The 22,466-nt window shown below is 38.1% G+C and overlaps 1 long non-coding RNA gene across 1 annotated transcript in view; it reads left to right on the forward strand.

Moving 5' to 3' along the window:
* The first annotated feature begins 8,768 nt into the window (after positions 1–8,768).
* The window catches only part of LOC148127717 (uncharacterized), a 90,187-nt gene continuing 76,489 nt past the window's right edge, over positions 8,769–22,466 (forward strand). The window contains exon 1 of the long non-coding RNA XR_015744971.1: positions 8,769–8,792. This is a non-coding gene — a long non-coding RNA (uncharacterized LOC148127717). The remainder of the gene's footprint in view (positions 8,793–22,466) is intronic.

Here is a 22,466-nt window from a genome sequence, read left to right on the forward strand (position 1 = left end):
CAAGGAAAATGGAGGAGCATGTACTAAAGCATTCTTTATTTTTATTTATTTTATTTATTTTATTTTGTCAAGTGATTATTAGATAACAGGTATAAGAATAAACATGGTTATGAATACATGGATTGGATAAGAAAAAAAGAAAGAAACAATAGGACAGGGATGGTAGGCATGCTTATGCATGCCCCCTACAGACCTCTTAGGAAAGGGTGAGGTCAATAGTAGACAGTCTAAGGTTAAAGATTTTGGGGTTTGGGGAAGAAACCACAGAGTCAGGTTGAGTATTTCAGACATTGACCACTCTGTCGTATTTCCTGCAATCAAGTTTGGTGCGGTTTACCTTGAGTTTGTATCTATTGTGTGCTCTTGTATTGTTGTGGTTGACGCTGAAGTATTCATTGACAGGTAGGACATTGCAGTATATAATTTTATGTACTATACTTAGATCAAACTGAAGGCGGTGTAGTTCTAGGTTGTCTAGGTCTAAAATTTCAAGTCTGGTGGCATAAGGTATTCTGCAACGAGTAGAGGAGTGGAGAACTCTTCTTGTGAGATATTTCTGGACTTTCTCAACTGTGTTGATAGCAGATATGTAATGTGGGTTTCAGACTGATGAGCTGTATTCAGGTATTACACATTGGAAATAAGGCAGAATCACATCCTTCTTATCACATTGCGATGGGAGGTGGAGGGAGGTATACCTGTAACAGTGAGCTTCTTTCCCCCTTAGATTTCTGCTTCCTTGCTGTCATATCATGGACAATGGGAGACTCAAACAGGGGTGGGATGCTACCAGTTCTGCCCGGTTCCATAGAACCAGTAGCTCTGAAGAGCAGCAGACACCAAACCGGTTCCGTGTTTGCTGCTGTTTGGCCCACCCGCCTGCCTGGGCTCTTACCTTTATTTCCTGCTTTTTCAACCGCAGCTGCTTTGCGTGGCACAGCTGAGGTTGAAAAAGCAAGGGAAAAAAGGCTTTTCAAACACCGTTTGAAAAGCTGCGTGCAGCGCTTTCCAGCTGTCCAGGCGGCACAGCTTAAGGTTTTTTGCACGTGCGCAAAAAACAAAACGTAATCACCGAATCGGTAGTAGTACTGGTTGAATCCCACCCCTGGACTCAAGATAACCCCCTGGACTCAAGATAACCTCCTAAATGGGAAGACACAATTTTGTGTGTGTGGGGGGGTGGGGCTGAGGACTCATTTCACCTTTGCATCTTGTGCTGTGGGCCACCCTTTCCAATCTTCTCACACAAAAAATGATACCTTGATAGCAACATGTAGACCGTGGGTTGCATCTAAGACTTTTGAAGGGCAACTGCAACTTTGGGACCTCATGCACTTGTTTGGCTTCCTATATAATCTCTGAATAGAAATATTTAGGTAGAAGATATTGTCTTCAGCCGCTTGCTTTGCATCACATGTGAGCATTTCTGTATGTGGTGAGAGGGGTGGCAAACAAATTTATAAATAAAAATAAAATAAATAAAAGTTTCCACTGCCATTACTGTAACATTTTTTTGAGTCACAAGTAGATTGTAATTTAACAGATATTTATACTTTAACATTCTTTATGTACAGTATACAAGATATTAGGAGTAAAAATATATCTTATATTGTTAGGCACATGGTTTTTCCCAAATATGGTAGCACTAAAAAGAATGTTATTAAACCAGGATGGAATTTCTGCTACATCTGCCAAGGGTGGGAGGGTTCAAAAGTAGGACTGTATTCTGTTCTTGCCCTTTAGCCAAAGGTGTCTGCAGGATTTGATCAAATGGCAGCCATGACAGTACGATTAAAACCCCACTTTTTATGTGTATTGCGTGTTCTCTATTCTACTATCTAATATCGGACAGGAAAAATCAGATCTAATGTACAAAATGGATTATTATCTCAATGATTTATTCATTCATTCATTAATTCATTCATTCATTTATTTAGTCAAGCGATTATTAGATAACAGGTATAAGTATAAACATGGTTATGAATACATGAAATGGATACCAATAAGAAAAAATAAAAGAAACAATAGGACAAGGACGGTAGGCACGTTGGTGCACTTATGCACACTCCCGACAGACTTCTTAGGAAAGGGGTGAGGTCAACAGTAGACAGTCTAAGGTTAAAGTTTTGGGGGTTTGGGGAAGAAACCAGACATATTCCAGACATTGACCACTCTGTTGTATTTCCTGCAATCAAGTTTGGTGCGGTTTACCTTGAGTTTGTATCTATTGTGTGCTCTTGTATTGTTGTGGTTGAAGCTGAAGTATTCATTGACAGGTAGGACATTGTAATATATAATTTTAAGTACTATACTTAGATCGAACTGAAGGCAGCATAGTTCTAGGTTTTCTAGGTCTAGAATTTCGAGCCTGGTGGCTTAAGATATTCTGCAACAAGTAGAGGAGTGGAGAACTCTTCTTGTGAAATGTTTCTGGACTTTCTCAATTGTATTAATATCAGATAAGTAATGCGGGTTGCAGACTGATGAGCTGTATTCAAGTATTGGTCTAGCAAATGTTTTGTATGCTCTAGTTGGTAGAGTGATATTACTGGAGAAAAAGCTACGCAGGATTAGGTTTATACCTCTTAATGCCTTTTTGGCTATGTAGTTACAGTGGGCTCTAGCACTTAGATCATTTGAGATGAGTACTCCAAGGTCCTTTTCTTGTTTTCCAAGTGGCTGTGAATCATAATCAAAAAGCGTGATCTTTGATGTTGATTAATAAGTTGAATCATTTAGTTGGAGGAAGAGGAATGATAAATAATATAACCTGCAACCTGTTTCGTTCAGAAGAATTAGATCATCTCCAACTGATGGCTATCCAATGTCTGACTGGCTTCAAGTACTCTAGTAAAAAGGCTGATCCACCTAATTTTTATGTTCAATTCTGGCACTTCCAATAATTTAGGAAAGAACACTGTGTAATCAGAAAGACAATATCTGTGTATGATTACTATAATTAACACATTTCAGCAAGAGGTTTGGGAATTTTTAAGCATCATTGCTAAAGTGTAATTGCTGTCTAATTGCTGTAAAAGTGTAATTGCTGTCTAGTTGCTGTAAAAAGTCACTAGATGGCTCTGTAGTATTAGAGAGCCTGCAACTCCTTTTTTTAATGGACTAATTGCAGGTTGGACATTGAAAAGCTATCAGAAAAGAGACCACTGTCTGAACTGGAATGACAGAAGCATTGGGCCTGTTTGTTTTGATCTGCAATACACTTCCAAATAAAGTGTAATAGATTAACCATATTTCTCAATTGTTGAAAGATTTAGTCAGGAGACAAGTAACCAAACATGCAATGTCATTTATACATCCATCTATTCAAATAACTAGGCACACATTAATGTTAACTAAATCTTTAATGTTATTCCATATCAGCCAGAGAAATACAGACCATGTTATTTTTTTTTTTGTTACCCCTGGATGTTATCTATGGTCTTGGTTATTTTGTCCTATTTTTCAGGGTAGGTGGGTACACATCCAAACAAAGCATTTGAATACATTTATACCCTCATTTTTTTATTTTCTAAGAACACTTAGAAAATAAACACTTTAGACCTTGGTTTAGCTTTGAAACATTCCTGTAAATAAAAATGATATTACTTTTGGGTTCTTTGCTTTACAGTGTTATCAGCCTTCCACTTTTATTTTTAATTAAAGAAATGTTACAAAAAAATAAAAACCTTTAATTGTGGGAGCTTATGCTAGCAGATTCCATGCTAGATATAGAAAGGGGCTGACTTTTTGTTAATTTAATCCAAACACATTTTTTGTATAAATTTGAGTTTATTTTGACCAGTTTTAGGCATTTTTTTTTGTTATATCCCAAACTCAAGTCTTGCTATTTGGCTTCATTATAATGCAGCCCTAAACACAGTTGCTCTAAAATAAGATTTGCTTAAGGTTTGCTTAAGACCACATGTTTCTACTGACTATACAGTATACTACCATATACTACACAGTAAAGCTATATAAAAGCTGGAGTACGTTAGTTATACTGCCTTTGAGAACTTCAAAAATTTTACTGTTCCTTACTTTTAGTCATGTTTGTAATAAAAAAAATTGAAGTGAAAATTTTTGGAAGTGAAATCAATAGGCTTTATTCCTTTAATAGATAACCTTGGCATTAAGGAAGTCCCAAAGTACAGCGTGTCTTTACAGATTAAATTTCCTGAATAGCTAAGATGCTTATAAAATGTTATGTAATGCATATTTTTTCATAATATCTCTTGGCAGCAGCAGTGGCAGGAAATCCTAAAAGCATATTTTTGACAATTTTAGGCATCTCGTTTTACTTCAAGGAAAGAAAGTGAAGCAAGATGAAAGGAACTGAAAAGCAGAGATCCAGATTTCTTGGGAATCTTATTAAACCGTACTAAATTGTCTCACTTGCTTCTAATTTTCCTGTTATAAGTCTGCTTATCATATAACATGTTGGCTTGATTGAACATCAGAAGAAATATTAGGGCTGGGAACCAATTCCACAAATTGTCTTAAGCCAGTTCAATGGCCCTGACCCAATATTTTCCATAATGAAATACTTAGCATTTGTGATAGATGTATATCACAATGTGATGTGACAGGTATATTTTTATAGATGAGCTTTTGCTCATTGAACCGTGTTGTCAACTCAGTAAAATGACATAAGAGTTCAGAAATGCCTGTAATGAATGAATGGATGGACGAATGAAGGTTGGACTAGATAGTTATTAAATAAGGAAAGGCGGAGAGAATCTATGCAATTAGCCCATCTTTTACACCAGTGGCAAACAATCTTTTGAATTCTGGATGCCATAATCAACAACACTTCTCAGGAGTCAAGGATTGCCAGAAATGGAATTGTGGATTTTTATTTATTTCTGCCAGAGATTTAAAGAGTACCTTAGATTTTCTACCTTTCTGAGATCAACTTACATCTTAACACCATTCAGATATTTCATGATTCAGAATATTAGTAATCCATACAATCTAAATTTTACACGTGTGGTTAGAGGCCTATGAAGGCCCAAAAAGAAAACCTGAAGCTGTATAGAGGCTTGGGTCTTATAGTCCACCCAAGCATTATGTCAAACTATGCATTCATGAAAGAACTCAAATAACTTAATGGTAAACTATATACAAATACTTAGTACTACTTCTTCCCCATTCTCCAATTCACAAGCTTTCAAGATAGTCATTTGCGGGCAGGTATTGAAATGGAGTGCATGAAGGGGACATGAAAATCATTTGGCATATTTCAGGAAAGAGGCTCTTTATGAGAGATGACTTTCTATTTTCCTTTAAGTTTTGGAAAACAGCCAGAGGCTTTGGCAGTGACAGTAGTGCTCTTGACTATGCTAATGTCCTTTCCAGAAGAGCTGGAATGAGTAGGAGAAATGTTGTAGAATTTACAAAAGAAACAACACTTGAAAAGATTCCCTTTTCCTCTATACACCACATCCTCCTTCTGAACTGCAGTATTTTGTTTCTGCTTCCCATTAGTGGTATTAGAATGTATTCCTCTCCTTGCTTCAGAGCTGTAGTAGCGGGTAGAAATGTTTATAAGTATAAGAAGAGCACTTGGCTGTGCAAAGTAGTTTCATTTCACTATCAGAGCATGCAGGAGGATGGGATATTGTATGTGGCGGGAAAGGCAGCTATGAAGTTTGAAAGTTTTTTCTCTTAAGAAGTGCTCAGATTGCTATCTTTGGCAGCTGCATGAACTTAATGTGAACTAAAATGTAGATGGAGAACCACTACCAATTCATTTTATTTATGTTTTGTATGGAGCAGAGGTAAGGTGGTTTTTGTTGCTTCGGGATTTGCAGCAATTTAGTGGGCGCAAGAGTAATTGGGCGGCATTTCCTCCTGTTACAGCTTTGTGCACATTAATTGGCTTATCATATTCCTTGCATGGTTTTTTTTTTTTTTAGCATTCTGAGACTTGGAGAATTTGACATTTCTTTTTTTAGAAAATTTATACTGACACTTACTCGCAATGAATGCAAATCAACTTCAAACTGCATTGTGGGGATTGGAGATGGGTGATGTTGGCATGAAAATGCCCCTTGATTATTGTGAAAAGGAGCATAGTTAGCTGGTTGGCTGAAAATATCAAAAGGAGTACATTCCAGTTCATACTGGAAATTTGGCCTACGTGGTCTACTTGTTCTTTTCTAAAGTTACATCTTTACGCTGATTGTTTTGGAGAGTTACGCTGACTTCATAACTATGAGTTCCTTTTTCTTCCTTTCTTTCAGAGAAATCTCTGCCCCTAGCCTGCAGCAAACAAAGACTATGTTTAGCTTCCTCGAACTCGCAGAACTCCCTCAACTCTATCACCCCTACTATGCTTATTCTATTAGATGTTGTTTAGGTTGTCTCCATTCAAATACACTGTCAGTGTAGGCAATGTGAAGCCCCTTAGTGCAAGCCATTATGGTCCGTAGCCTCGGTGTTTCAGAATTTTCAGTCTAATTTGCATTAAACTAGAAACTCAAATTCAAATTGATTTTGGATTTTAACAAAGTGATACTATTGGCCTTGGATCGAGTGGTGGTAGCATTACCTTTAAGTGCATTGACCTGGTTTGCTGAACTGCCATTGTTTGCAGTTATCATAATAGAACCTTGGCCTCATATTAGCTTGGTCATGTCCTTCGGTTTTATCAGCAACCTTCCACATTAGATTGGCTTATGCCCAGTACACCCCTTGTAACTCCCACTGGTTGCATGATGAAGAAGAGTTGGATAAAACTCTTAACAGAGCTCTTAACAGTAGCCTGGCACCAGGCCTGCTTAGGTTCATGACTATGATGAGAGACTCTTTTCCATGCACCTTTTTCTGATCAGTTTGCCAAGAATGGGGCCAGCGGTAAATCAAAGTGAACATATGCCATAGCAGAATACAAATCCAGAGTGAGATCCACTTGCCGTCTTTTTTCTCTAGTTTAAAGATATTGACCCCTGATTATTCATCCCATTTCTCAGTTATCATCCAGCAGGATTTAATCAGACAGTGATGATAAAGACTATCATCACAAAGGCTGGCATATGCATTAACAGTCTTAAATTACATGAGGGTAGATTTCAGATAGATACTAAGAAGTATATGGTATAGTAACATGTAGTATAGTCACAAATAAGAGTAATTTGATAATGGAACTGATTACTTGGGGAGCTGGTAGGTTTCCCCTCACTGGGACATTTGATTTGGATTTTTGGATGGTGTTAGAAGTTAAAACCCACCCCTCTCCTAGGAAAATGAAATATTTGGGGATATACTAAAAAGGCAGAATATTTCCCCTAAAAGAGAAGTAGAAATTCAGAAGCAGCAACTCACCTCAGAAGCAGAAGTTCACCCCACCCTTGTTAATGGGCAGGCCATTAAGGCCTGGGATAGAGTATTCTACATAACAAAACCCTCTACTCATCTCACCACATGGCCTGGGAAGATCAACCAGCACTCAGGTGAAGCCATGTGGTCCAGACAAAGCCTAGAAAGTTAGCTAAGACCCCTGACCCTGAGAGTCTGACAGCCAATGGGATACATTTTTTGCACAGGAACAGAAAACACTGAGGTGGGGCCCAGCAAAAGGTATATAAAGGAGTCTCAGCATCTTAGCCCTCCCTTCTTTTCCTTCACCCAACATCTTGAAGCATGTGATTGTCCTTTTCACTTTGGAGCTCCAAGCCATGTGGTCCTATCCACCATTAAACCATCTTTCCAAACAGCCTCCATATTTCCAGTGTCTTTTCCCCAACTTGGAACTGAACCCAGAAGGATATTTCTTCCAACAGTGGAAAAGCAGGTTAGAATCAAGGGCCTGAACTAGCCCTTCCAAAATTTCTGTGAATCTCTAACTTGCATAGAGACCCTTCCATAAAAAAGAAGCAAGGCTTTGATCAGCCAATCATGACACCATTTTGATTTTTTGGGGATTTACTTATAGATGGCCTGAGTGGTCTTGCATACAGTTAAATAATAAAAAGGAGGAGAGTGGCTGCATTTGTTTCATATATATCATAATTTAAGCCTTGGTGGAGAAGACCAAAAGTTCACCTTGACATACTTGTAGGATTTTTTTTTCCTGACAATGAAAGCACAGGAAGAAAAAACTATCTGCTAGAAAGTATATAAAATGTAATTTTTAATTTAAATAATGGTATTGATTGTAGGCAGTAAGATTTCTTCATCTAAGTGAGAGGAAATGATGCTGTTGAGAAAAGAATTCATGAGGTACTTAATCTTTATTATTTTTTATTGTAAATTCTAGAACTGGATCTTTGCAATAGAAAAATCTTAAGGTCTTGCTGAGATGGCATTCCAAAGATAATTGCAAGCTTGTTTTGAACAGACCAAGGAAAGGAACAAATTGCTGCAGGTCATTTAAACCTTTGCCAGCAACATATTGTCCTGCCCTGATGAATTTGGAACAACCACAGATAAGTTTATTTGGTAGTCCAGCTGTGGTAATCCCCAGAGCTGGCAGACTTTCAGTTTTCAGATGCTTTTTTCCCCTCCACATGTCATCTGTTCAGAGATTAGCTCTTGCAAGGCAAATAATCTTCATGAGTTTGCATTATTGTGTAAGGTGATTGCAAATAGGGGTATTGGCAGTCATTCAGTATGAATGGCTGAAGCCCAGATCAAATGAAGCATTTTTGCAACTTCATTCTTTGATTAGAGAATATTTATTTACACTTGTTTTTCATCTTTGGGCTGCTGAATTGTGGGCATAAAAATACCTAGCCTGAGTTTCTATTAGTTACAATACCCCTGGAGGAAATTGAATGAGGTGCACATAAATGGTCGGTGTTCTATTAATTGTTGTTAAAGGGTCAGGGAATATTACTAGCAGGAACAAAATCAAAAACTCAAATCAGATGTAATTTTTGTATGTTCATTTTTAGTTTGTATGTTTTGAACTAGTTAAAACATGTCTGAACATTTAACTAAGAAAATGAGTCATAGGCACCTTCAATATTTAGCTTCAGAAAATATAAGCTGTCAGTCCAGAGACTAGCAGAATCCACACCACTGTTATACAAAATGAGCCAACTTTTTTCAACGGCATTTTTTTCCTAGCATGATCGAGAGATATATTTCCCTACAGTGGAGGATAAAGATATACATTCTAGGCAGTCTCAGCTACACTCCTTTATTGCTCACCCTCTTCAGATGCAGCAGAGAATGCTGCTTCATTGCCAGCATCAAAATATTAAAGTTCTATCAGGAGTTTTACTGTTTCTGTAAATGACACTGGGTAGTTTAATATTAGTTGAAGTGTGCCATAGTTACCTTTGTTTTGAAGCAGTGTTGATCTCTATTACCTTTGGTGTCTGGACTTAGCATGGCTGGCTGGGAATTTTGAGTGTTGAAATTCACACATCTTAAAGTTGCCAAGATTGAGAAACACCGCAGTAGACATTGGTCAAGAATAAAGGAAGGTATAATAACCTAGCCATTTCTGGAAGACTACGCTGTTGTAAAGATATGGTCTCTGATTTGTTAGCTATCATATACAGGCATAAAATCCTTCCAGTTGGGTTGCTTGCATCTTTATATAACTCAGATAAGAGATTGACATGCGAAGTATATTAATGCCCTAGGAGGGTTCCGCAAAGAAAATGCTATATATGAAAACGCTATATATATTTTCTCTTTATCTTGATTTGTCATAATTTAAAGGGAAGGGTGGACTCAGGACTGCTTTGTGTTTGGATCAGAAAATTCTGTCCACGCAGGAGATACAAGGCTTTATGTTAGCTCCAGAGAGAATGAATAGTTATTGCTTGTCTGTATACTATGTACCCTTCAAGACATTTCAGTGTAGGAAGGAAATAAAGGACTGCGGAGCAAGCTAGTTGATAGAATATATTTATTGCTATTTTTCCTTATCTAGCCAGAAGCAGTACAACCTGTACTGGGTTTTCTAGTGAACTGTGAGAAGGTTGCCATTTTATTTTTGACAACAGGAATGATATCTCCGTTACCTGAAGGAAATACTAAAAAATATGTCCTATCAGTTGGTGCTGCATTAATGCACCTGCCTGGTTTTTAAAAGAAATATGCTGAAAAGAGTGATAGAGTGTTATGAAGCTTTTCTTGCAGCTCCTACAGTAGTGGCACAAGGAAAATTAATTTCCCCTCTCCTCAATAACTGAAAAGAGGCAGCTGTGTAATACGACAGGTTTAAATTCAATTTGCTGTAATTACTGCAGGCTAAAACTGCAAGGAATCAACGTCTTCCTTTTCTAGAGTTCAGGAGGTAAGAGGAAAACAAAGGACTGACGAAATACAGCATCATTAGAAACTGTTGGAAAACTGAAGATGGCTGTGCTGGTATTACATTTTCTGCCTGTAGGAGGCAGCTTCCTCAGGAAAGAAAGTCTGTAAAAAAAGGAAGGGCAGTCATGGTGGGTTTGGCAAGGCTGCCTGTTTTTCTCCGTTGAGTCTAGTTTATTTTTATTTTTTATTTATTTTTATTTGTCAATTGCTTACAAGATAATAGGTATAAGTAAAAACATGGTTATGAATACATGGATACATAAAGAAAAATAAAAGAAACAATAGGACAGGGATGGTAGGCATGTTGGTGCGCTTATGCACGCCCCCTACAGGCCTCTTAGGAAGGGGGTGAAGTCAATAATAGACAGTCTAAGGTTAAAGTTTTTGGGGTTTGGGGAAGAAACCATAGAGTCAGGTAGAGTATTCCAGGCATTGATCACTCTGTTGCTGAAGTCCTATTTCCTGCTGTAAAGCTTGCTGTTATTCAATAAATAATTCTAGCTGTGCTCCCAAAATATCTGGACAGCCTCCAGCTGGGAGAAGGCTACTCATGCTTGGTTCAGTTCCCCCCAAAACCACAATGAGTCAAAAATGACTCAAAGTGAGAAGGAGAGCCTCCCCTCAAAAGGAGAAGACTCAGGAAGTACCAATGTGTAAGGAAGGTTGCAAAGCTGCACAATCTATAGGATTGCAAAAATGTTTGTGCATCAGATCAAAAGCATGTGGGGCAGTATAACTCAAAGTGTCAAATCAATATTTATAAGCTATCGACTCTTTTTTAAAAAAAATCTTCCAAAATAAGAGGTAGCAGAAATAGCACGTGAAGTTATGAAAACTGAAATAGTATTGTAACTATTTGCCCCAATAAATTAAGGAAAAATTAGCCGATAGAGAAGTGTGGATTATTTGCCTTGTGTGTTTTCCAATAAAATGGAATTCTGATGGCTGGATGGAGAGATTAAAAATTCAGTCCTATATATATCTGGCAACAAGGCAGCTGTCAGCTTTGGAATCCTTATTCACATAGCTTGCCACATAGCTTGAGAAAGTGGGAGCGGAGTGATTTTTATTGAGTAGCTCTAAGTAGACAAAATAGATTTCTTTTGTTAGTTCAAGGTCATGGAGTGTGGCACAGGAACAAAAAGGAATTTTCTTTGGGATTGGTTCATGTGATGTGATGATGAGAGAAAAGGGGATGGTTTGTAGTTTGGGACATTGTGGGAAGTCCGGGAAACTTTTAGTTTTGAAATTCCACAGTTGTGCCAGGTGCTATTCTAATAAAGGTACTTTTGAGATTATGCTTGTTTCGGAGTTACTAATTGGAATGGAGGTTCCCTGGAACGCTGACAATTGACCCCCGGTGCTGGTCTCCATCCTACCTTTATTTTTACAGTTTTGGTTTACTATCGATCGATTGTGTTGTGATTGTCCTTCTGCCAAGATGTGATAAATTGTCTAATTTGGTTCTCTTCCTGTCTCTGAACATCCATAGCTAGAAGGAATCATCTACTAGTCACAGGATTACAACATGTAAGGAGTGGGGTTTGACATTTGAAGTCCGGTATTTTGTGGTGCAGCTTTCCACTTGATAGGTGAAGGTTTGCCCCATCAAGAAGAGATCTGAATGGGACTAAATGGAATCCTGAGGGAAGTTGAGTCACCGAACCATATATAATAATGCCCTAAGGTTGACTTCCCCTAGTTCTGAAAGGCATGTTCTCTTGTTTTACCTTACCAAAGGATAAAATTCTAGCCTTCTTCTAAAGGTTGCCACTACAGCAAGCCTGAACAGCTGCTTAGAAGGCCTATACAGAATTAGTCAAATCTCAAAGGGTAGATATGCCATCTCCTGTTTAGCAGAATGAGTATTTACAGTTGTCCCCAAAACTCTGCTTTGTTTAATACACTTGCACATGTGAAATCGGGACGAGATTTCTTGTAGCAGAGGAAGACTAGGGTCTATTCAAGCATAATTGCTCAGTAAGTACTTTGACAAAAAGAGAAGGAGGAAGGGAGGGAGAGATACTCCCTTTGACTCAGTTGGACAAACAGCCTTTATGTTATCACCATTAGAGGATGAATAATACAGATAACCATTTCCAGTCAATAATCCTGCAATATGATATTATATCTTTACTGGTGTTAGCATTATGACATATGTTTTAAAGTACTAAATGACTAACTTCTCAGAACAGCTTATCCTTCAGACTGGCTGCTGCTGCTTTTTTGGCAAAACAAATTTTACATGTGTGTGGGGGGACAATTATTTCCAGACTTTAGTTAACAAAGTAAAAAAATAACAGGGTATGTGCTGGTCCATCTTAAGCAGCACTTGAATCACTTGCTCCTGAGTGGAATGAGAGAAAAACAGGTTACACTGTTAACAAAGTACCATTTCTATGAAATTGCTTCTGAGTCAGCCACTCTTCAAAGAAAAACTTAATTCTGGGAAGTAACTCACCTTGTTCACCAAGACAAACAAGCTGAAATGAAATGAACAAAATTCATGCAATGTTAAAATTCAGTTAGGTAAGCATCACTCTAGAATGAAATCAGAAAGCTACTTTAACTCTCATGTGGGGCCTTATTAAAATCAAACCATGTGACAACTTGGCTATCAGTACAAGTGTTTGTTCCATCCCTTTGCATCATCCAGTCAGAATTAAGCATTTTCCCCCATAATTTAAGTAGATGAGATTTCAGTGTGTTTTGAATATAAATGAATGCTCCTTATTTTCTCTCTCACACACACATATATTTAAACTGTCAGTCTAAGTCTCAAATTTGCTAGTTGCAATTAAAAGCTTAATGTCTATCAAATCTATATTTAGAGAAAAGAAATCCCTCTTTTATCTCAGCAATTTTTAAGAAAATGTGAAAACTGAACAGCACATGTAAAGCAGAGCAGGGAAAATTATAATTTCTGATCAATGTGATATAAAGAATAATGGAAACAAGTCATTTAAAATCACAAGGACATTTCTGTAGAATATTTACATGTCTTGTCCTTTCTTTGCTAATATATAACTGGTCTCTATTGATTTTTTCACTATTGCTATTAAAAAAACTAGCTTCCAGCAATTCACAACTGGCATGAAAGTGGAGGAAAGTGATATTTTATAAAATCAGTATTTTGTGAGAATCTGCTACAATCATTCAGCTGGTTTGAATAATATAGTTATTAATCTCTATATATTATTTTATTTTGCAATAAATTTATTTTATTTTAATTTAGTTCCCTATATTATTTCCTTCTTTTGCATTTAAATCTTTTTTGCCATTTCGTTACACTTGTGATAGTTTCCTATTTTTTATGTTGCCTTTTTCTTCCTCAACCACTTTCACATTATGAAAGAAAGCTCATTGTTTTAGAAACATTGAACAAATGGCTCAAATCTTATCCTGCAAACAAAAATCAAGTGTGCCTTTTCATCCACTTGTTTGATTAGTGATGATGCCATCCTTCCCCAATCTGCTGTCTTCCAGATAGTCAACCAGTAAAGGAGAATATTTGGGTTTGAAATGAAGGATCCTTGGTGCACTCTGAACTTGGTTGTTTTATTGCAGGTGTTTCATTATCCAAACTAGGTAACATCATCAGTGCTGTGATGGTGTTGCTTAGTTTGGGTAATGAAATGTCTGCAAGAAAACAATCAAGGTCAGAGTGCACCAAGGACCCCTCATAGTAAATGAGTTGCTAAATCAGAGGACCCCCAGACTGAAGAAGATGAAAGTAACTAGTGTGGCCAATGAGAACCCCTACTCCTAGCTTAATTTTTGAAGTTCATTTTTATTAGAATTATTGGACTAGCAGGATTCAACATGGTTGTATCAAGCATGAACAGTTTTTTTCCTGAAAGCCATCACTTTGCTAAACAAATAATTCCATCAACACTGTTCAACTATTACAAAGTCTGCACTATTATTACTGTTAATCTTCTCATCACTCCTTATCACCCATCCCCTCCCACTTGTGATTGTAGGACTGTAACTTTGTCGCTTGTATCCTTACGATTTATATTGACTGTTTCCTAGTATGATTTGATTGCTGATTGTATCCCATGACTATCATTAAGTGTTGTACGTTATGATTCTTGATTCTTAACAAATGTATCTTTTCTTTTATGTATACTGAGTGTATTTACACCAGGACAAATTCCTTGTGTGTCCAATCACACTTGGCCAATAAAGAATTCTATTCTATTCTATTCTATTCTATTCTATTCTATTCTATTCTATTCTATTCTATTCTATTCTATATGAACATATAATATGGGAGGGGCAACGCATGTGAAGAATTTCAATTTGCAACTCTGGATTTACCACAGTAGTCTCTCCTACACCCAGTGGGTATTTATTTGTTTGTTTGTTTGTTTGTATCCCGTCTTTATTATTTTTGCAAGTAACTCAAGGCAATGAACATATCCAACACAACTTCCTCCTCCTATTTTCCCCACAACAACAATCCTGTGAAGTGGATTGGGCTGAGATAGCATGACTGGCCTAAGTTATCCAGCTGGCTTTCATGGCAAAGATCGGATTTGAACTCATGGTCTCCTATTTTCTAGCCTGGTGCCTTAACCATTAGATAAAACTGGCCTTAAATTTCACTGGAATAGCTGATAATCAATTGTAGGTGAGATGGGTCCATTTTATTGCAGCTTTAAAACACGACAGTTTTCCCCATCCTGTGGAATCTCTCTAGGTTGGATCTCCTCTTGTAATGATCACGTGGGCTCAGAATTAGCTACAGATTGGCCATTCAAGATTTAATTGCAAACAATTTGAATGCAGCCTGACTACTGCAAACCATTTTGTTTTTTCTTGTTTAAGAGGTAGATGGTGTATTATTTCATAAATGACTCAGGAAAGACACTCTACATTGAATAGCAAGTATATCATAGTCTACCTATTATTGGTAGATCTGCAAAATACACTGCTCAAAAAAATAAAGGGAACACTTAAACAACACAATGTACCTCCAAGTCAATCACACTTCTATGAAATCAAACTGTCCACTTAGATAGCGACACTGATTGACAATCAATTTAACATGCTTTTCTGCAAATGGAATAGACAACAGGTGGAAAGCATAGGCAGTTAGCAAGACATCCCCAATAAAGGAGTGGTTCTGCAGGTGGTGACCACAGACCACTTCTCAGTTCCTATGCTTTCTGGCTGATGGTTTGGTCACTTATGAATGCTGGTGGTGCTGTCACTCTAGTGGTAGCATGAGATGGAGTCTACAACCCACACAAGTGGCTCAGGTAGTGCAGCTCATCTAGGAGGGCACATCAATGCGAGCTGTGGCAAGAAGGTTTGCTGTGTCTGTCAGCATAGTGTCCAGAGCATGGAAGTGCAACCAGGAGACAGGCCAGTACATCAGGAGATGTGGAGGAGGCCGTAGGAGGGCAACAACACAGCATCAGGACCGCTATCTCTGCCTTTGTGCAAGGAGGGACAGGAGGACCACTGCCAGAGCCCTGCAAAATGACCTCCAGCGGGCCACAAATGTGCATGTGGCTGCTCAAGCGGTCAGAAACATCCCAACATCCACAGGTGGGGGTTGTACTTACAGCCCAACACCGTGCAGGACGTTTGGCATTTGCCAGAGAACACCAAGATTGGCAAATTCGCCACTGGTGCCCTGTGCTCTTCACAGATGAAAGCATATTCACACTGAGCACATGGGACAGATGTGACAGGGTTTGGAGACGCCCTGGAGAACGTTCTGCTGCCTGCAACATCCTCCAGCATGACCGGTTTGGCAGTGGGTCAGTAATGGCGTGGGGTGGCATTTCTTTAGGGGGCTGCCCAGTCCTCCATGTGCTCGCCAGAGATAGCCTGACTGCCATTAGGTACCGAGATGAGATCCTTAGACCCCTTGTGAGACCATATGCTGGTGCGGTTGGCCCTGGGTTCTTCCTAATGCAAGACAATGCTAGACCTCATGTGGCTGGAGTGTGTCAGCAGTTCCTGCAAGACGAAGGCATTGATGCTATGGACTGGTCCGCCTGTTCCCCAGACCTGAATCCAATTGAGCACATCTGGGACATCATGTCTCGCTCCATCCACCAATGCCACATTGCACCTCAGACTGTCCAGGAGTTGGGGGATGCTCTAGTCCAGGTGTGGGAGGAGATCCGTCAGGAGACTATCCGCCACCTCACCAGGAGCATGCCCAGGCATTGTAGGGAGGTCATACAGGCACATGGAGGCCACACACACTACTGAGCCTCATTTTGACTTGTTTTAAGGACATTACATCAAAGTTGGATCAGCCTGTAGTGTTTTTTTCCACTTTCATTTTGAGTGTAACTCCAAATCCAGACCTCCATGGGTTGCTAAATTTGATTTCCATTGATAATTTTTGTGTGATTTTGTTGTCAGCACATTCAACTATGTAATGAACAAAGTATTTAATAAGAATATTTCATTCATTCAGATCTAGGATGTCTTATTTTTGTGTTCCCTTTATTTTTTTGAGCAGTGTAGTATGTTGCCTCAATGGCACAAATTAGTCATTCTCAGAGTGACTTTTTCTAAGTTGACATGGGGCTTCAGTAAGCTTATTTATAGTATCTGCGAAAGTGAAACAATTCATGTCTGTGAGCCAGTTTACTCATGATATGGCTTAGGGCCCATACACCTTTGTTCCATTCTCTATTCCCCTTCTCTCTCCCCCCCGCCCCCAAGCCCGAATTGTTGTATCCCAGTTTCAGCTACGATGGCAACCTTTTATCTCATGTTCTCTTTATTCTTGGCATCCTCATCCTTGGGGGATTTGACCTGCTGCACAGATACCATATCTTCTTCCTTAGCTTCTTGATGAAGAAGAATTGATTAGGTTAGATTAACAGAGTTGGAAGGGACCTTGTAGATCATCTAGTCCACTCCCCCCCTCCTGCCCAAGCAAGAGACCCTACATCTTTTCTGACAAATGGCAGTCCACTCTCTTCTTGAAAGCCTCCAGTGATGAAACACCCACAATTTCTGAAGGCAAGCAATTCCATTAATTGATTGATCTCACTGTCAGAAAAATTCTCCTTATTTCTAGGTTCTCTCCATGATCAGTTTCCATCCATTATTACTTGTCTGGCCTACAGGTACCAGATTTGGAGTCAGCTCTTAATATTCTGTCCTGGACATATTTTAAAAAGAGTTTGGAAAGTATGTTTATTTCAATCCCAAATGGAATAGAAGAAGCCATCCAATACTTGAGCCTTACTGCAAACTCTTCTCCTTTAGCAAGGCACACAAGATTCAATTCATCATATGCTAAGTTCATAAAACAATTCTTATTGGGTTTTTAAAAAAATTAGTATTAGAATTGAATTATTTTGCTGGCCATTTTGTTAGCATTGGAACATGTTTAATTATTGGTGTTGCTTTAATGACTATACTTTTTCTTAGATTGCTATATGATGTAAATGTTATACTGTAAAGATTTGTTCTTATTGTTTAATTGACTGCCTTCAAATTGATTATTATGCAACTATTAAAAAGTGATTCATTATCCCTGTAAGCGGCACTTATGAATTTATGGAACACAGCTGAATTAATTTATTATTGGAACATTCTTTTTGTTGCCAGCCTAAAATAGAAACTTTTATTAAGTGATGCTCCTCCTTGCTCTCCAAAAACTCGTCATTCTTTGTCATAAACAGCTTTCAGATGTACTTGCAGCCAAAGAAAGAAGAAAATATGAGGGAGAAATGTCATACACAATGTTCTTTCCACTATTATTCTGAGCGTGATGGAGCTGGATTGTAGTCTGTTAACATTTATACCGTAAGTAAATAGTTGGCATTATGGTGCCACAAGACCAGGGGTGGGATCTGACGGGTGTAACTACCGGTTCGGTGATTTACGATTCGCGCACGTGTTTGAATCGTTGTCAGCTTGCTGACTGGACAGCTGAACAGCGCTGCGTGAGGGTGCGCAGCAGTTGAAAAAGCACTTTTTTCCTGCTTTTTCAACCTCAGCTGTGACGCGCAAAGCAGCTGAGATTGAAAAACCAGGAAATAAAGGTCAGGTAAGAGCCTGGGTGGGCGGGTGGGCCAAAACAGCAGCAGACATAGAACTGGTTCTATGTATGCTCTTTGTCTGCTGCTCTTCAGAGCTACCAGTTCTACAGAGCCGGACAGAACCAGTAAAATCCCACCTCTGCACAAGACCCATTTATAGAACATGATGGTGGTGTCTGCCTGAGCACCAACAGGAGTCACAATCTGTAATAGGGAAATATGAATGCGCTCATAACATCATCTTGCAAATACTGTCACTTGCATATTTTGTTAAATTGAGGCCTGGGTGATATTTGCATGATGATGTCATTGTGTACATATTGTCATTTCAGCTTCATTGCCATTTTTTTGCAAATGTCCCCTGAGTATAGAAGAGAATAAGTTACAGAATAGAGAAGTATTCTGAGATTTGAAAATAATAGGCTATATATGGAGAGCTTGATCACGTGTATTTCTCAAGGCGTCTTCTTCCCTCAACAAATAGTCCAACTCATGTTTTTTAATTGACAATGTTACATGTTGCATGCGTTGATGCTTTTGGCTAGGGTTGTCATTTTGTTCCCTGTTTATCTTTATTGTACTTTTTTTATCTTATTTGGTTTTCTTCTGAGCCATCCAGAGTCTGCTATTGAGTCACGCAATGCCTGAATTGTGTGGAATTGAATACTTATAGGTTGATTTTTGCACCTCCATGAGATGCAATATCTTAGGTCAAATTAGTCATTGTGAATTTATTGTTGAATTAACCCTGTGTAAATTCAGGGGTTTGTTTTTGGAGAACAAGAGAACTATTTATGTTTCTATATTTATGTTTCTGAGAGTGGAAATATAGCCCGGACAAGGATTAGTCAACAGGTTTAAACTTAAAACTTTAACGTAAAGGTTTTTTTTTAAAGGAGATACATGGAAGAAATAGCAAATGCAGATCTAACTAGCTACATCTTATCATAAGATGAATCAGCAAGCAACAAGCCCATGCTTATTGTACAAAGACAGAAAGTAGACATTACGATTAGCAGTCTCATGGACAAACAGGGTAATGGTCAGTCCTCAGACTGATAAGGATTCAGGACACAGTTTTATAAATAGATAACCACTTGCAAGTGCCTTCCTTATCAATAAAGAGACCTGCCAGTTCCTCAGCTCACAGAAAAGCAATTAAAAAAAAAGAGAAAAACCTCTAACCTTATGTACTTTGATATACATTAGTTATAGATGGGAAACGAGTCCATTGCTTGAATTCTGATAACCCCACTTTTTTCTTCTTCGTAAATCTTGCTAAAGAAACTCTGGGAGAATCATGCTTGGAAAATAATTACTTCTGGTTTTAAGCAGATGCTAAGGAGCTTGTGAAAGAGTAAGTAGATTGGAAAACGAAGAGGGGACACGGAGTAAATATCTCATTCTCTTTCTACACTCTTGTTGCCAGTAGACTGTAGAATTGTGGTATTAAAGTCACACTTCCACAGCAGTTTTAAGGCTATCATGGAGAAAGTGGACCCAGATTAGATCTAGTGTGCAAGTTGATGGCTGTATTTACAGATCATTTAACTCCATGAACTAACTGCATGGCATAATAATTCTTATATGTATTGTACTGTTGGAAGAAATATCCTGGGTTCAGTTCCAAGTTGGGAAAAAAACACTGGGAACATGGAGGCTGTTTGGAAAGATGGTTTAATGGTGGAAAGGACCACATGGCTTGGAGCTCCAAAGTGAAAAGAACAATCACATGCTTCAAGATGTTTGATGAAGGAAAAGAAAGGGCAAGATGCTGAGAGACCCTTAGTTATATACCCTCTGTTGGGCCCCACCTTAGTGTTTCCCTTTGTAAGAAATGTATCCCATTGGCTGTCAGACACCAGAAGTGGGGATCTTAGCTAACTTTGTAGGCTTTGTCTGGACCACATGGCTTTACCTGAGTGTTGGCTGATGCAATCTTCCCAGGCCAGGTGGTGAGATGGTAGAGGGTTTTGTTATGTAGAATACTCTGTCCCAGGCCTCAATGGCCAGCCAATTAACAACAGTGTGCATAGGGGTGAGCTTCTGCCTTTCTGAGTTTCTACTTCCCTTTTAGGGGAAATATTCTCCCTTTTTAATATTTCATAGGAGATTTCATTTTTCTAGTAGAGGGGTGGGGTGGTAACTTCCTACAATACCACATAATATAGGAGTTGCTTAAGATTGTCCACATAGTAAATGGCAAAACACTTTTAGTCAGTGGAACAGTTCAGCAACATTACATTTTGGGTTTATAGCGAGGGGTTCCTCAGAAAATGTGAGTTCATTTTTCTAGCCTTCTTAGGTTTGATGAATCACCCATTCATTCAGTGAGTTAGGCCCTGGATCTCTGCCCTGATGACATCATTGCTTTCAGGGCAGATACCATAATAAGAAAATGTGCTTTAGACTTCTGGTTGGTGGCTGAACTCACTTTGAATTTCCAAAACATGGTATGACATTTACTGAAAAATATGAGAGCTTTTCACATACAGCCCAAGGCATGGGCATACATCATGTAAACTGATACTGAAAACAAAATTAGTAGCCTGATTTGACAGGGTTGGAAAGGAAAGGAAGACGTTTCTTCCAAGTCCATCTGCTGTACAACACTGTTGTTAGCACTAGAAACCTTCAGCCTGCACGCTTCACTCTGAATTCTTGAGCAAAGAGATTAGATGTAGTGTCCTTAATGACTTCTTCTGTGTTTCTATGGATGTAAGCTTATTTTAGATACTTTGGTAAACACTTGTAAATATTAGGTTCCTTTTCAGTTTTGCAAAATGCACCTATACTTCTAAGAATCTTGGGAAATGTCGTTTAGAACAATCCCCTTAGATATTCTTAACCTCAATCACCCTGGTGTTCATTTGGGGTGTTACTTGTTAAGCCTCTTTCAGACTACAGCATAGAAAAGCCTGAATTGTACCTATTTTATACTTTTATTCCCAAATTGTATAGATTTGGGGCTAATCACAAAATGATAAGACTTCCAAGAGAAATGCCAGGCTCCCTAATAAGATATGAAAGTCTGGGTCTCAAAAAATAACAGTTGATGTTACGAGGTATGCTGTAATTATGAGATGGGTCTGGAAAGGAAATCTGCATATAAACCATTATCTGTTTTTCCAGTTATCATGCCATATTAAAGAAAGCACCTTAAAAATGATTTTTCCTATATGATTTACTTGGCCTACAGTTGAAGAGTTCTGGGTCAAATGTTTCATTTTCTGAAATCACACATTGGATGGTTCCTTTGGTAGAGTTTTATTATTTCTCTCTGTCATTAAAGAAGTTTAACGTATTTCCATAATAATGAAGTTTTTTTATTGGTAGTACAAAGTTGGAGAGAGTGAGAAACTGGAAACTGTCCAACACTCATATTTCAAAAATGGATAGATATGGAATGAGCTTCTGTACAAGTAGAAAAATTGGCATGTAGATGACAAAATACAAATAACCAAAAGGCAAATCAATACAGGTTTATTTGTAAACATGAAGTTTCATTTTATTACTTTCGATTGTAAAGCTAATTCTCACACTAATCTTGAGCTCAGCTTCTAGAGTGTAGGAAAAAAACCCCATAGATGTTCTTTCAGACAAATAAAGGCTGAAATCAGTGACAGAACACTGATGGTTTTGTAATCATGTCTTTTTTTCCTAATTTCCAATGATATTTTTAATTTCATTTTATTAAAATAAATCATTTAAAAATAAATCAAAATATTTTTTTAAAAAATTAGGTTTGCTACATTTTTGGTGCAATGTTTGAAAATATGCCCAGAAAGAAGGCAAAGAAAAGACAGGGTAAGATAGAGATAATATCATCAATTTTCTTTTTAGCAAATGAGAATTTTATTACTGATCCACCTACCATAGAAATTTTTTTTGTGAATGAGCAAACTGTCTTATGATGGCCATTTATATATTACGCCCTTAAAATTCCAAAATAACTTTTTGGGGGGTCTAAAAGTTACCTATTCTTGTCAAAGTTAACCTAAAGACGGCTGAGAACACATAACTTAACAGGTCTCTAAAATATAGAAAATTTGATGTAAGTGGGGTTTGGCAACTACAGTGGAAGTTCGTGTCACAAATGCATCTGACCACGACCAAATCGGGTGCCGACCAAAAAAATCCACAAAATATTTGACTCTGGTTGCTAAC

This window comes from Pseudonaja textilis, chromosome 1 (assembly GCF_049901715.1).
Source record: "Pseudonaja textilis isolate UNSWEBS1 chromosome 1, rPseTex1.2, whole genome shotgun sequence".
In the NCBI taxonomy this organism is placed as follows: domain Eukaryota; kingdom Metazoa; phylum Chordata; class Lepidosauria; order Squamata; family Elapidae; genus Pseudonaja; species Pseudonaja textilis.